General features: G+C 43.8%; 1 pseudogene; it reads left to right on the top strand.

Annotated features, from left to right (window-relative positions):
* Positions 1 to 6,719: 6,719 nt before the first annotated feature.
* Positions 6,720 to 10,440, top strand: LOC122817624 (annotated as a pseudogene).
* Positions 10,441 to 17,572: the final 7,132 nt, after the last annotated feature.

Below are 17,572 nucleotides of genomic sequence, written 5' to 3'. Positions count from 1 at the left end.
AGTCTGGGTCTCAGCACCAGAGATGTCATGCCAGGTGTCTTAGTGGGGTCAAGCTGCCATCTCAGACCTTCTCCACCCAACCGTATGAGAGCAGATCTGCACCTCTGTGGCTAAGTGGTGCTCCACAGGTCCAGTCACACCCTGCAAGTTTGCTCTGTGGATCAGCCAGTGGGTACACATGATCTGGCATGATTTAGCAGCCATCAGGAGTTAAAGATAGATGGGGTGGCCCATCAGAGTGCAAATGCGATTCTGGGTCCCAGCTTCGAGGGACATCCAGCAAGGTGTCTGCATGGGGTCAAGGCCTCTTCCACCTGACTGGATGTCCATATGATAGCAGATCTGCCCCTCTATGGCTGAGTGGAGTCCCAAGGGTCTGGTCGCACCTTGCAGGTTCACTACCCGGAAGGGTCAGCAGGTACACATAATTCGTCATGATTTGTCAGCCTTCAGGAGTTAATAGTAGACAGGTCAGCCTATCAGAGTGTGAGTGTAAGGCCAGGTCCCAGCCAAGGGAACATCCTGCAAAGTTTGTGCTTGGGGTAGGAGCACCTCCTTGGGCCTCTTCCACCCAACAGGAAGTCTTTATGAGAGATGATCTGCCCCTCTGCGGCCGAGATGAGTTATGCATTGCCAGTTGCAACCTGCAGGTTCGCCCTCCCAGAAGGGACAGCAGGCACACATGATCTGGCACAATTTAGCAGCCTTCAGAAGTTAATGGCAAACAGGGAGGCCCATCAGAGTATGAGTGCAGGTTCAGGTCCCAGCCACGGAGACATGCTGCCAGGTGTCTGCACAGGGTTGAGACACCACCTCAAGACTCTTCCACCTGACCAGAAGTCCGTATGAGAGCGGAGCTGCCACTCTGCAGTCTAGGGGAGTTCTGCATGGCCAGTTGAACCCTTCAGGTTCACCCTTCCGAAGAACTGGTGGACATGCATAATCCAGCATGATTTGGCAACCTTCAGGACTTAAGGGATGAAGGGCTGTTCTGTCAGTGTGCGAGTCTGAGTCATGGAACCAAGTATGGGAGATGTCCAAAAGACCACAAGTTCCATTGATGCCGACTCCTGGCCAATGAGGAGCATCGCCATGTCTCTCTGTGTGGCATCCTCATCCCAACCATCAATTGAGGCTGACCGGCTACCACTGGCAGAAACCCCTGTGGCACTGGGTTAAAGTTGAGGCATGACCGATGAGCCCAGGTTAAGGAGGAGGGGTCCTGTCATGCACTGGGCTGTTCCACTCTGCAACTGCCATTCATTGGCAGCCGCGCACCCTGAGTGTGGGAACAAGTGCAGGAGGTCTTTTCTCTCTCTGTCTCTCTGGCTCTGAGCACTACCAAGCTCTGTGCTGGCCCATGGCCCTCTCTGGTGACAGACACTGGTCCATGACCAGCACCCAGGGTGCCCCCTGCATGGGAAGACGGACCCCTCCCATCAGCAGAGGTGCGGGCTCCAGCCTCACCTGTCCTCCCACCTGCCGAACTACTCCTATCTGGTTGATCTTGCCAGTAGCATATGCTTGTCTCAAAGATTAAGCCATGCAACTCTCAGTGCACATGGATGCTATAGTGAAACCGTGAATGGCTCAATAAATCAGTTATATTTCCTTTGATCACTCTACCATTACTTGGATAACTGTGGTAATTCTAGAGGTATTACATGCTGAATAACACTGACCTCCAGGGATGCATGCATTTATCAGACCAAAACCAATCCAGGTCTCGGCCTGGCAGATTTGGTGACTCTAGAAAAACTCAGGCCAATTCCATGCCCTTATGGTGGCAACTTTTGATGGTATTATCTGTGCCTACCATGGTGACCATGGGTAACAGGGAATCAGAGCTCAATTCTGGAGAGGGAGCCTAAGAAATTGCTACCTCATCCAAGGAAGGCAGCAGGAGAGCAAATTACCCACTTCTGACTCGGGCGGTCGTGACAAAAAATAACAATACAATACTCTTTTGAGGCCCTGTAATTGGAATAAGTACACTTTAAATCCTTTAAGAAGGCCCTATTTGAGGGCAAGTCTGGTGCCAGCAGCCATGATAATTCCAGCTGCAATTGCATATATTAAAGTTGCTGCAGTTAAAAGTTCATAGTTGGAACTTGGGATCTGGCTGGTGGTCCACCATGAGGTGTGCTACCACCTGTTCCAGCCACTGCCTCTCAGCGCTCCCTCACTGCTCTTAACTGAGTGTCAAGGGGGTCCAAAGTGTTTACACTGAAAAAATTAAAGTGCTCAAAGCAGGCTCTCACCTGAATACTTCAGTTAGGAATAATGGAATAGGACTTGGGTTCTATTTCGTTGGTTTTTGGAACTGGGGCCATGATTAAATAGGAGACCCAGGATCATTCATATTGTGCCACTAGAGGTGAAATTCTTGGACCAGTGCAAGATGAACGAAAGTGAAAGTATTTTCCAAGAATGTTTCATTAATCAAGAAAAGAAGTCAGAGGTTCGAATCCAATAAGATACCGTCATATATCCCACCGTAAATTATGCCGACTAGCGATCCGGTGGTGTTATTCACATGACTGGCTAGGAACTTCCGGGAAACCAAAATCATTGGGTTCCACAAAGAGTATGGTTGCAAAGCTGAAACTTAAAGGAACTGACAGAAGGACACCACAAGGAGTGGAGCTTGCAGCTTTAATCTGACTTAACACAAAAGTTCTGGCAAACTTTAAACCACCTCTCTAGTGTAACCCCCCCACCCCTTCCACATCCAACACCACTGAATCCTTAGCATCTCAATTCAACTCCCACTTTATTAACTCTATCACCTACCTCCTGGAAAACCACCAAAATCTTCCACTGTCATTCCCCACCCCCTCCACTATAACTACTAACCATTTCTCATTTAAACCTGTTCAAATGTCTTGCATAAAAAGCTCCTATACAAATAAAACCCTGCTGCCTTTCAGATGACCATCTGCTCAACAAATTCTTAAAACTAGCAGCCTCATCCATCACCTATCCGATTTCTATCCTTATCAATTATTCTATCTCTGAACAGTATGTACCTCACCTCTGGAAAATCTCTCACATCATTCCCCTCCAGAATGGCGGCCCATCTACCAATATCTCCAACTACTGCCCCATCGCCATCCTTCCACACATAGCTAAAAATCATAGAAAAATGTATTCACCAACAGCTCCTAGATCACCTAACCACTAACAACCTTCTATCCCACACCCAGCATGGATTCAGACCTAAACATAGTACTAACACAGCCTTAATAGCTTTTACTGACTCTATTCATCACCTCAAAAATAAGAGACTGCTAGTCTCAGCTATTGTTCTGGATATGTTGAAAGCATTCAAAACTGTTTCTCACCAACTCCTAGTTAACAAACTTTCCACTTACAATCTCAGTTCATTATCTCTTGCCTGGTTTCATAGCTACCTACTAAGCTATACACAGGCTACCAAATGAGATGACAATCTTTCTCCTCTACTGCCAGCATCCACTGGAGTACCCCAAGAGTCCATACTTAGACACCCTCCTCTTTATTACATTTACCAACAGCCTAAATTCAGCAACCCAACTTGCTACAATCATACAACATGCAGACGACACATCACTTATCTGTGCTGCCCCTACTCACCAAGAACTCCAAGAAAAGATACAAAAATCACTACAAGAAATTGAAACGTACTTATCTAACCACCAATATTCTAAACCCAAATAAGACTAAGTTAATGTTTTTTACAAATAAAACGTCCAAGCCTCACTCTCCAGCTCTCTCTATTCAGTCAGCCAATGGAACCAAGAGAGAGCCTACAAATCACATCAAACTCCTAGGTGTAACAATAGATGATAGGCTAAAATGTGACATTCAAATGTCCCTATCATATATCCCTAACAATCAAAAAAGTCCATGCCAAACTTGGATCTCTCTACCAGGCCAAACCTTTCCTTACACACCAAGCCAGGCTTCCACAGCAAGATCTCAACTTCTATCTATCCTTTGCTACTGTTCACACATCTTCACAAACTTACACAAGGCTGACCTTAATAACTTCCTGCTATAATAAAATAGCAAAGTTTGCCAGCAACCATCCACACAAAGCTTATCATTGTTCTGTTCTTCAGCAACTTAACTGTCATGAACCTCCCAATCTGTTAACATTAAACCAACTTACCTTAACCCACAAAATCATTCACAACCCCAGTTACTGCCCTTCTGTCTCCATTTTGGTCCAACCTCATATCAATACCCATTCCCTCAGGCCTTCAGACAGATTATTACTAAAAATAACAGTCTCACAACTACCATGGTGACTCCATCTATTCTAATAAAATTGTCAGGACCTTGAATGCTCTCCCTCAACACATTCAAAATATTCCCAATTATATTTCCTTTAAAACAAAAACAAAGGAATATCTCAAATACACCTGGCTTTGCCCCTGTAGCTCTCCAGGATAGACTTCTTCCTCCTAATTTTTCTCAGCTACTCTCAGCACCCTTAAGTAACACCATTGCTCCATCCTAAGTCTTTTAAACTTTTGGTACAAGCACTGTTAGCTTAATCCATATAATTGTGTCAATCATTCACTGTATTATGCCATTGTATAGTCCCTAAACATTTCCTTTCATTATTAGTCAATTTTTGCTGACATATTTTCTTAGATTTGTATATTTTATATTTAGTCTCTGGAAGTGTTAATTACTCAGTTATACATAAATCAGTACTTTTTATTCTCTATGTTATGTGCTATCAATATAAAGTCTTAGTTATTTTTATTTACTAATGTATATTTTCTTGATATTACTAATTGAAATTTGCATTATGATTTTTATTTTTGTCTTTAAAGGAGCTTTCCTCCCCAGGGCTCCACTGAAAACAGGCTTCTGGCCCAGTTAGACACTACCCTCTTATGAAATGTAAATAAAATAAATAAATAAATAAATAAACACTGGATACCTGACTTGGTGCGGACAGGGGAAGGATTGACAGATTGATAGCTCTAATTTTGATTATGTGGGTGGTGGTGCATGGCCATTCTTAGTTTGTGGAGTGATTTGTCTGCTTAATTCTGATAATCAATAAAACTCCTCTATGCTAACTATTTATGCAGCCCTTTGCAGTCGTCTCCAACTTCTTATAGGGACAAGAGACTTTTAGCCACAGAAGTGATGCACTCAGCAGTCCGGGGCTGCACACGTGCTACACTGAATGGATAAGTGTGTGTCTACCCTTGGCTATCAGGTCCAGGTAATCCTCTGAACCCCATTTGTGATAGGGACCAGAGATTGCAATTATTCCCAATGAACAAGAAATTTCCAGTAAGTGCAGATCATAACCTTACATTGATTAAGTCTCTGCCCTTTGTACACGCCACCTGTTGCTACTACTGATTGAATGGTTTAGAGAGGTCCTCAGATCTGCTCCGCTAGAGTCAGTCATGGCCAGGTGATGCACAGAGAAGATGCTCAAATTGACTATCTAGAGGAAGTAAAAGTCATAACAAGGCTTCTGTAGGTCAACCTGTGGAATGATCATAAATGCGGAAGGTCATAGGACGGTGTCTCCTTGCTGTGCCACCCTGACCCTCTCTGTCTCTCTCCCTTTCCACCCATTCTAGCAGAGGACAGGAGGACCAGGCTTGCAACTCCCATGGAGAGAGGAGGAGCAAGATGCAGGGTGGCATCTATTCCCCTCACCTCCCAGCAGCGGACAGGGGGATCATGTCTGCATGATGGGAGGCATGGGTGCTCCTCCACTGCCCTGCTGGGATCACCATGGATGGGGTGCCTAGCCAGTGATGCTATCCACCACGTGATCCGGAGGTGATGGACTCCCCACATGGGAGGTGGAGAGGATGCTGTCCTGGCAGGGGATGCTACACCCTCCCCTCTGCACATGCAGGGCCACCCTTGGGTGTACACTGGTTTCCTCTCCCCTCAATCTCAGTTTCATTTACCTGAGAATGACTCCCTGCTCCCATAGAGCATTAGTTCAAAGACTAGGAAGGTCAGCAGTTCGGCCAGATGCCAGCTGCCATGGGACTCCCTGCAGTCCCATGGCATGGGGCCAGTAACCACTGTTGGGTGCCCTACATGACGCCCATGAAACCTCACCTGCTCATCTTTCAGTGAGATGCCATCCACTCAGCAGTGCCCATGGCATGTGAGCGAGAAATGTCCAACTCTGAATGGTGGGTCTTTCGGCTTGTGCTTCTATGAAAAATGCAGCTAGCTGTGAGAACTAATGTGAATTGCAGGACAAATTGATCATCGACAATTCAAAAGCACTTTGCGGCCTCAGGTTACTCCCAAGGCTACACCTGTCTGATGGTCATTGTGACTTCCATCACCACTGGGAGTGTTCCCCTGGTGAGGGCGCAGCCATTGAGATGAGGGGGCCCATCATGGGCCAACTCATTAACCCAGGGTGAGATGCAGATGGAGCAGAGGAGCCTCTGCCACTCCAAGCTGGAAAGTCCATCCATGCTGCAGACAGGAGGGCATAGGTGCTTGTCTTTTCTGCCCTTGGAGGCTATCAGTAGTACCAACACTCATCTGCCCTCCTGGGGGTGTGGCCTGACATTTGCCCACCTGGTTCACGCTCAATGGGGCCACATTGTTCCTCATCTGCTGCCAGAGCCCACTGGTGGGGGAGTGGGTGCATGGGCTACAGGAGGGGTGACAACACATCCATCCACCCCTGTGACTCCTGCTGCTTGCCCCTGACCATACTCAGAATGTGACTTCAGATCAGATGTGGCAACCCGCCAAATTTAAACATATTACTAAGTGGAGGGAAAGAAACTAACCAGGATTCCCTCATTATGGCGTGTGAAGAGTGAAGAGCCCAGCAATGAGTCCCCACCAGGATGATGGGCACTTGGAAATGTGGCATATGGAAGTCTGTCTCTCAGGTGCCTCTCAGGGGGGTCCAACTCCTTGTGATCAAGGCTAAGCCCACAGATGGTGTGAGGCCTGTGATGGCCCCTGGTGTATTGGGATCAGGTATTCCCAGAGTTGGGCTGTTTGTGAATGCAGGCCATAGTGGTTGGTAAACTCCAATTAAGGGTAAACACTGGCATGAGACCAATAGTGGACAAGTACCATAAGGGAAAGTTGAAAACAACTTTGAGGAGACAATTCAAGAGGGCATGAAACCATTCAGAGGTAAACAGGTGCAGTCCATGCAGTCTGCCCAGAGGATTCAACTTAGTGGCCACTTTGGCCACCAGGCAAGGTGAATCCCCCTTCCCCTAGGAGGGGTGTGGTCCATCCCTGGGTGTGCTGGCTGCATCAGGTAGACTTCCTCAGCAGCAGTGAGTAGTGACCAGCTCGGTGTCAGCCAGGAAGACCAGATAGAAGGTGGTTCCCCTCCCTGGAGGGGAGTGTTACAGCCCGTGGCATCAGCTCTCGCTGGGGCCAGAGGTTGTGGTAGACAACTGCCGCCACACCTACCCCTGCTCCTGGTGGGACTGTCAACTGGGCCGGACTGTCCTAAGTGCAGCCCAACCACATCCTGCTGCTGAGGTGGTGAGCTCATCTTGGGTGCCCAAAGTTGGTGGCAACATCTGTGACCCACCCATCCCATCTTGAAACATGGACCAAGGAGTCTATCAAGTGCGCTAGTCTAAGTATGAGCAGGAGACACCATGGTACAACAAAAGTGACAGCCAATGCATGCTGGCCATGGCAGTATCCCCCCAGCCCATGCAGAGGGCACACTGCAGGTCCATCTCTCCCATCCTGTCAGGGAGGTGGAGCATGACTGCACCTGGTTGGAACCAAAAGATGGTAAACTATGCCTGGGCAGGGCAAAGCCCAAGGAAACTCTGGTGAAGGTCTGTAGCAGTTCTGATGTGAAAATCGGTCATCCAACCTGGGTATAGGGGTGAAAGTCTAATTGAACCATCTAGTAGCTGGTTCCCTCCACCAAAATTTCCATCAGGGTAGCTGGTGCTTAGTGGATGCAGTTTTATCTGGTAAAGCAAATGATTAGACATCTTGGGGCCAAAACAATCTCAACCTATTCTCAAACTTTAAATGAGAAAGAAGCCTGACTCACTGGCTTGGAGCCAGGCATGGAATGCGAACATCCAGTGAGACACTTTTTAGTAAGCAAAACTGGTGCTGCAAGATGAAACAATCGCTGGGTTAAGGCATCCAATGCCAATGCCCATCAGATCCCAGAAAAGGTATTGGCTGATATAGGCAGCAGGACGATGTCCCTGGAAGTTGGGATCCACTAATGAGCGTGTAACAACTCACCTGCTAAATCAACTAGCCCTAATCATGGATGGCACTGGAGTGTCAAGCCCATACCCAGCCTTCGCCAGTGCTGGGAGCCAAGGATAGTATGCCATAATGAGTAGAAGGGCCACTGTGGTGGCACTGAAGCCCAGGGCGAGGGCCCAGGTGGAACCGCCATGGGTGCTGATCTTGATGGTAGTAGCAAATATTCAAATAAGAGCTTTGAAGACTGAAGTGGAGAAGGGTTCCATGTGAACAGCAGTTGAACGTGGTTCAGTCAGTCTTGAGGGATAGGCAAGCACTGCTCTGAAGGGATGGGCAATGGCCTCCGTTGACCTTGGCTGATCAAAAGGGAGATGGGTTCAGATTCCAGAATCCAGCACAGCTGTCCTATGTGGTGACTCAAATGATTCCTGGGAAGCGGGCAGGGACCCTTGGGAGTGTTCTCATTTCTTTGTAAAGGGCAGGGCACCCTGGAATTGGTTCACACCAAGAGAGGAGCCTGCACTCTGGAAAGTGTCACGGTTCCGGCAGCATCAGGTGAGCTCTCGCTGGCCCTTGAAAATCTAGGGGAGATGGTGTAAGTCTCATGCTGGGCCATACCCATATCCACAGTAGGTCTTCAAGATGAACAGCCTCTGGCATGTTAGAACAATGTAGGTTAAGGAACTTGGCAAGCCAGATATGTAACTTTGGGATAAGGTTTGAGTCTATGGGCAGGATTGGTTGGCTTGGGCATTCGGTGCACGCCGTGGCTGGATGAGCTGTCACCCCATCTCTGTGCTCCCCTCCCAGGGGAGGGGTGGATGGCAGCAGCAACTCTGGATGTCCACTGGGCCCTTCTTATGGATCACCCCAGCTGTAGCAGGTGCCCATCCCGACCGGCATCTTGCATCATCTGGCAGCTAGCAGCTGATTTAGAACTGGTGCAGACTGGGGGAATGTGACTGATTAATTAACACAAAGCATTGTGAAGGCCCGAGATTGGCGTCAACATGATATGATTTCTGCCCAGTGCTCTGAATGTCAAAGTGAAGGAATTCAATGAACTGCAGGTAATTATGACACTCTTAAGGTAGCCATATGCCTAGTCATCTAATTAGTGACATTCTTGAATGGATGAACCAGATTCCCACTGTCCCCACTTAGTATTTAGAAAAACCACAGCCAAGGGAATGAGCTGGGCAGACTCAGGGGGGAACGAAAACTCTCTTGAACTTGACTCTAGTCTGGCACTGTGAAGAGACATGAGAGGTGCAGAATAAGTGAGAGGCCTCAGCCACTGGTGAAATACCACTACTCTTATCATTTTTTCAGTTACCCTGTGAGGCAGGGGGGGGGGCAGTCCCACTGGGGCTCTCACTTATGGCTCCAAGTACCTGGGCATCTGGGAACAAACTGCTCTGAGGACAGTGTCAGGTGGGGAGTTTGACCGGGGCAGTACACATGTCACAGAGTAATGCAGGTGTCCTAAGGTGAGCCCAGGGAGGAGAAAAACATCCTGTGGAACAGAAGAGCAAAAGCTCGCTTGATCTTGATTTTCAGTATGAATACAGATTTTGAAAGTGGGGCCTCATAAACCTTCTGGCTTTTTGAGTTTTAAGTAGGAGTTGTCAGAAACGTTACCACAGGGATAACTGTCTTTTGGTGGCCAAGCATTCATAGTGATGTCATTTTTTGATCCTTTGATGTTGGTTTTTCCTATCATTGTGAAGCAGAATTTCACCAAGCATTGGATTGTTGTCCCACTAATAGAGAACATGAACTGGATTTAGACCATCATGAGGTTAGTTTTACCCTACTGATATTGTGTTGTTGTGACAGTAATCCTGCTCAGTATAAGAGGAACTGCAGGTTCAGACATTTGGTGTATGTGCTTGGCTGAGGAACCAATGGTGTGAAGATACCATATGTGGGATTATGATTGAATGCCTCTAAGTCAGAATCCCACATAAATGTAATGATACTGCAGCACTGCAGATCTCTGGTTAGCCAGGGATAGCCAGCCACAAGGTTGGCAAGGAGCACTGCTTGTTATTAGGTCAGAGCATGGACGGAAATGCCCACCTCTCTCCAGCAGTGCACCGCATGTTCATGAGGAGCCAGGTGCTAAATCATTTGTAGATGACCTGATTCTGGATCAGGGTTTTATACATATCAGAGCAGCAAAAAGCTGCAATCTATTGAAAGTCAACCTTCGAGCCAAGCTTTTGTCTCAGTCAGTGGGATGGGCTCCACACCCTCATGAGGAGGGTAGACCCATCCTCATCCATCCCACCCAATGCCTGTCCTCCCCATTCATCTACATCATCAGGGTCTGGCAGGGTGAGGGAGAGAGCGAGGTCTGAGCACTCCTAGGCAGCGAGGCCTCCAGCATGGGAGGAGGTCTCTGGTCACCGCTTCATGTCACCACTCTGGCGCCTCCTTCCAGATAGCCTAAACTCACACAGGTGTGGAGGCTGGCTGAAAATCATGATCCTGAGCTTAAGGTTTATCTTTTGTCCCTGACTTCAAATATGACATCAGTAAAGTACTTATTAATCTAAAGTTATATACAAGAAAATTGAATCTAAAAATATTTTAGTCAGTTTTTTCCACAGCTTTCTACAATTTTTCTACATTTATGTTTACATTTTGTATCTGGACAATAAAGGGTTTGTGATTTTACCTGTTATTTTACCTTAGTGCCTTTCTGGTTATCAGTATTTTGCATTTTTTGGAGTTGGTTGGCACTTGGTAACAATACAGGGGTTGTCACTTGAAACCTTTTATTGCGGCTTGGCAATTTATAGTGAAGGATTTTTGCTAAGAGATTTACTTTTTCATGGTTGTGACAATCATTATTTGGTGCTACAATCAGTGCTTTGTGCTGCATTTGGTCCTGTCCTTGGTGTGAGCTGAACAGCTACCAAGGTTAACCAACAATTTTTTTACCTGGCCATCGAGTTTGGCGACCTATTGGATACACCACCAGTTTGACCAGATCTTTTTAGTCCTTGGTTTGAGCTGAACAGCTACCAAGGTTAACCAATGGTTTCATTGGATCATTGAATACTCAGTATTTTTTACATTAGAATTATTGACAGGCTCAACAGTTTCTAGCACTGTTTTTTTTTTAAAAGACCAGCCTCTCTTGTCAGCTTTTGACTTGTTTTTTTGACTTAGTTTGGCTTTTTTGGAGGAGCCTAATAAATTTTATCAGTTTTTTATTTTGTGGCATACTGCTTTTATTTTGAGCACACAATTCCACTTTAAACTGTTGTTCTTCCTGGTTAGGTTATTCACGTAGAGAACGTGCTATCGGCTTGGAATGTGTTGTTGCTCAGGTACGTACTGTTTATTTCACTTTCATTCATTTTATCCTCAACGTAAAGGAAGCGAAGGTTTTATACCACAAACTTTTGACTCTAAATTCATTGTTTTTGTGGTGGTTATGTGATAATAGCAAAACTTTTCTTTTTTGGATTATCTTGTGGCGTGCTCAACGGCTCCATTTATAGCACGGGCTTCTATTTTGCATAACGAGGAAGTAACCAGAGGTTCCTTTGAAGCGACCTGTTTAGCAACACAGTAAGGTACTATTTCGAACAATAACCATCATTTAAAACAAGGTTGAAGAACTATTTTTGTGTTTTACATTTGCTGTTTAAAGAGGACTTTTTCATAGGACTGATTTTGTGCTTATTGATGTTTCAGTAGTTTCAGCTTTGAAGCAACATAGCTTTTATGATTAGGAGTTGTATTTTAGGCTGCTATCATAGTTATCAAGCAACCTACATGTTTTTGAATATTGGTTTATTGTAAGTGCAATTTTGTGAGCTGGTTTATTTCACAACTGCTTTGTTTTATTTTACAAACGTTGGAATAGAGTTGATGGAAAATTGATGTCCACACAAACACTATTCTGAGTGTTTTAAGCCAGCTTCACTCATTTGCAAATTACATTATGAATGTTCTTTGGTTTTAACATTATCAACAGATAATTTAAGTGTTTTGGTTGCACTTAAAGGTTATATATCTATATCACCTTTACGTTCTTTTCTATTTTGCTTTAATTAGGCATATATTTTCTATATATAATGGAACAACTAATGGTCCAATATTTGGAAATTTCCAGACAAATTATTACATTGTTGCAGGCTAACAAGACTATTGAAAACAATGCTAAAGATGTGAGTTTAACAGACACACAAGTGGAGCTTTTTACTATGCATACACCACCAGGGACTTCTGGGGAAAGGCAAGTGAACACGGACATACTAAGAGTGGAAAGGAACAACAACCCCAGGTTGGATAACAACAACAGCAGAGGAGGGGTGGGTATGAGCAGTGTTCCAGCAGGACCGTTGTTTGACATGGAAAGTTATTTTGATCCCGACAGTTTTAGGTGACACTTTTAGACCAGATAAGCCTGGGACATTCAACACTCAGGTATTTAGATTTGAGAAGTTAGTCAGGAAATACAAATTGCTTCTGATGGATAATGTTTTTTTAGAACGTTCATTAGAACTTAACCAAGTGCCTAAAGGTTTGAGAGTGTATAGAATACCCATGGGGATTGAAGCAAACACTGAGGCATACAAAAACATGTTGGAACTTTTTGACAGAACTGGGATGGACTTAATGAAAATCATTATCAGAGACAACAACAACAGGCTTAGTGTTCTAAAAAATGAACTACTTACCCTCAAGCAGAGCATTTCCAATGATTTACTTTTTGAAAGCAACAAAAGTAGATTGGACAAAATCACAATTGAACTTGAAAGATTTGTTAAAACAAGTATGGAAAGAAAACAGAAAAAGATTTTAAGGGACACTGCTGAGTACAAAGAAAAAAGAGCTTATCCCTTACCTAACACTAGGGGGGATGATCATCACGAAGGGGACATAAGGAGAAATACAATTTTAACTGAGGAGGGGGTAATTGAAGAGGCACACTTTGTAGTAGAGGAGGATGAAGAAGTTTTTTTTAGAAAATCAACCTCAACTAAGACGGTCAGACAGGCTGAGGAATCGAGGCAACTCACAAGACCAGATGTATCAGAGACCACCCTAGGGATTAGGGCGGTACACAGGGAACAATTGGAGGGGTGGGGGACAGAGGAGGAACAACTTGAATCTGAACTCAAACTCCAACAACAACAAAAATTGGCACCACAGATGAATGACTATTACAACAACATTCCATCCAATTTTTTTACAGATATCCCAGCCTTTTGTTTTGAGTCATTGGTTGTTTTACCCCAACATCCTCCTGAAATTATACTGAACCCATCCTTGGTGAACTACACCAAGGAGGGTCCTACCATTTTAGGGGATGACTCCTTTTATGTCTACAATTTCTCTAGTTTGAAGATCACGGACAGTCATCTTAGTTTATTGAAAAAAGGTTTATCTTTTGTCCCTGACTTCAAATATGACATCAGTAAAGTACTTATTAATCTAAAGTTATATACAAGAAAATTGAATCTAAAAATATTTTAGTCAGTTTTTTCCACAGCTTTCTACAGTTTTTCTACATTTATGTTTACATTTTGTATCTGGACAATAAAGGGTTTGTGATTTTACCTGTTATGTTACCTTAGTGCCTTTCTGGTTATCAGCTTAAGGGTCCTACCTGGAAGGAGCAAACCAGTGGTGGGTGCACTGTTCCTGGAAAAGGACAGAAGGCCATCGAGGAAAGCCAGATCTTGGTGTCCGACGTGGGTGTATGAGATGTATGTTTTTTTTTAATTTCTCCAAGTCTTTTAGTTTCTATTACCATGACAGGAATGAGCCCCATTCCCAAGTCAAAGTATGATTAAAATTCATGAAATTTGTATTGTTTCAATCTTTGATGTCAGCCAAAAGTGCTCTTCACAGAACCCCTTATGTGACCAGTAATGACTCCTTCTGCAATTCGTATGGAGATACATGTATTGGTAACATATTTAAATAGAATTGTAGATTCCTTTTTATAAGACCTATTGCTCCTACTACTATAGGAACTGTCTGGGCATGTTTCTTTTGGGTCTCTATTATATGCTCAAAGAGACTTTCCTTCAAACATATAATCATCGACACCTAAAGAACAAATACTCTAAAGTGCGAATGGCCACATCCACAAATTTTTTCCTCACGAAGAAAATTCACAGGGCCATACACAATCATCACAAACTTCAAAACCTTAATCAAGTAGGGGGCTTTGCCCCCACACCCCCCCCCTAACAAAATATACTAATTTTGAGATTGCTCTATGTTAGGGAAAAGGGCAATTCCTGATAACGGCCAACTGAATTTTTTCTCAAGGAAAGAATGTGAGGATGTGGCCGTTCATGCTTTAGACAATTCGCTCTTTAGGTGTTGATGATGATATGTTCAAAGAAAGGTCTCTTTGAGCATATAATATAGATCACTTCTTCCACATTGCTCTCATTTCTGCCTGCAAATCCTGATATTTTATGACTTTCTCTCTCTCTGTACGAAAGACACAGTAGTTACTGGGTGTAGTGATTTCAGTGATCAATGCTACTTCAGTCTTCTTTTCTTGGGCCACTATATCTGGTTTTCTCACATCTATCTTTTGAACAATTAGTAATGAGTGATCGCGTGTGATATAGACCGCGTCATTTTCTATGATGCTTTGTGGTTCATTTTTCCAGTGTTTTTCAGCTACTTCAGTACTATAATGTTTACACAATCTCAAGTGCAACAGTATTGCCACATTATTATGCCTTTCAGTATACAGTCCTTCTGCCATTAGTATGTCACAACCAGCAATGAGGTCTTGGACTGTTTCCAGTTCTGTTTTACAAAACCTACATTTATCTGTTTCTCCCACATGTCCAATGGTCTTTATAAACCAACATGAGCATAGCCCAGTATCTTGGGCTAGCATCTGGTTGTATAGACTGAGACATGATCACTAAGACAGTCAGACATTGTACCTGAGGTGACGTATTTGTTAGGGTTTGATACAAAGATCCGGTCTAATATAGAATTCTTGCTGTAATGAGTGGGGGCTATTAATTAGTTGACTGAAACCAAATATGTTCACACTAGATGCAGCGGAGTTAGAGTTTATATCCAACGAACTAACATTCACATCACCTAGTGGTATTTTGGAATTGTTATGGATATCCATTGTAGGATATCTTCCAGTATAGCTGTCATCAGGAGAAATATAAAGCAAAATACTACATATCTGTTTATAATTGTTTAATTTCAGAAAAGTAATAAGAAGCTTTGCTGAATGGAATTTTGGTATTGATTGTTGTAAGGAGAAGTGTGGTAGTTGTTTGGAAATATTAAAGCAATACCACCACCTTTCCCCTTTATATGGCCATTATGGCTGATACTATAGCCTGAAGGTATAATTGTGGAGTTATTTATGCTGGGTTTAAGACAAGTTCAGTTACAGTGGGAATGTCAGGCTTATGTTAAATAATCCAGGCATGTAGTTCAGCAGTTTTATTTCTTATGCTTTTAAAATTTATGGCAGCAAGAGTTAGATTATTGGGGCTGGAGGTTGGCCATTGTATTGCAGAGTAGTGTGTGGTAAAGAACTGTCTAGATGTTCATTGTGATAGGTGGAGTCAAGTATAGGATGAATGTCTCCTCACATGAGGATTTTAGTATATTGGGGAATTACTGCTACTTGTTTTCTGGACAGTATTTTTCCACTTACTTTTGTTTTGATTTGAGATGAAATTGAGATGATGAGTCTATATTTGGAGTAAAGGTGAGGGGCGTTCCTAAATGTATGAATAGGTGGTTGGAGATATGTTGAGAGCTTTATAGAGTTGTGGTAGGAAGAAAGGTGGCCCAGTAGAAGTAGAAGACTAGAGAATAGAGAAAATATCACACATTCTGTCCATAGTTCTTTCGGTGATTGATCTACTTCATCTAATCCCTTTAACCTATTCTGAATTTCCACAACTAATTCACATGCAATATTGTTGAGATTGTATTTGACTAGTTCACATGCTTTTCATGTTTTGTTTAATTTAGTTCTAAATCTTTCAAGAAGAAACTGATTGTCTAGACTACAATCAGTTACAGACATTTTTGCTAAGTGCATACAATTCTTCTATCTCTGTTACAGATTATAATTTACATGTCACATACTGATAGCATCACAAAGACACATTGCTTTGACCTGATGATATCACTGAGCAGGATTCCTATGAGGGTACACTTAGAATGTGACTCTTGTGTTTGTATAAGGAAGAAAAAGGCATAGCATAATGGCAATAATTTATTAAAAAAACAAATGTGTATAAGAATAAACAGTGATAATATACTAGGAATTCAATCAGTGTACTCAGTCCCATGGTGCAAAGGGGGAAATTCCTATCTTCAACCAAGATAAGCACTTTTTGACTTGTAGCACAGGTGCTGTAGAGACCAGGTGTGGTGATAATGGGAATCAGTGGCCAGCACTTGCTCATCCATCATGGGAAACAGAGGCAGCTTGGCTCACTAATCAAATGCCAAAAAGTGCATAGTCATCCCCTTTGGAAAAAACAAAGTGCCCACAAATTACCACATAGGTAGTAATCCATTAAGTACGGAAGAAGTAATTAGGGACTTGGGGACCCAAGTATACAGCAATCTCTCCTTTGACAATCATGTTGCCAAAGTGGTTAGAAAGACCTTCTATATAGCCCATCTTATCATGAAAGGGTTCACATCTAGATCAAGAGAGGTCATTGTGCCCCTCTACTCATCACTTATCAGGCCCATAGTTGAGTACAATGCCCCGTTCAAACAAACAGATGCCCTATGCAGTTCAGCTAAAGAAACTCCAGTTCTACTCAGTTGTGTACCGCCTACTCAGAGGCAATCTGTGTCTGACGTATAAAGCCATGTCCAACCCAGAATTAATGGACATGCTTCACCTCAGGAAATCTAAATCCCTTACAGCTACACACTCTAGGGACTTGAACCTCAGCACAGAAATAAATAGGACATGCTGGAGGGACAGATTCATATCCCAGAGGCTCCCCTCACTCTGGAACAAAATCCCAATCCATGTCAGGCAGAACCCCTCACTGACCCTCTTCAAGAGAAATCTTGACGAATGGATGGGAGATTGTAAGTTTACCCCTGGGATCTCTTCTGTGTTGCTGCTTGACAGAGGTACAGTAAACAAACCTTAAAAGGGCTACCTTCTCTGACCTACTATACAGAGGCACAGTCAACTAATCTAAAAGGGTGGCGAAAGCCAAACACGCTCTGGCTAGGCTTATAAATGCCCTAGGACAGATAGCCTAGTATCAACCTATGAACCTATGAACCTATTGGCAGTGCCAACTGCTGTAGCAGTAAGAGCAAGTTGAGCCCTATGCAGGAGGTGTGCTGCTTA

This window comes from Protopterus annectens, chromosome 1.part1, assembly GCF_019279795.1.
Source record: "Protopterus annectens isolate FY-2018-M chromosome 1.part1, PAN1.0, whole genome shotgun sequence".
Lineage (NCBI taxonomy): Eukaryota > Metazoa > Chordata > Ceratodontiformes > Protopteridae > Protopterus > Protopterus annectens.
Note: the sequence above shows the minus strand (reverse complement) of the source record. Positions and strands in the feature narration are given on the sequence as shown.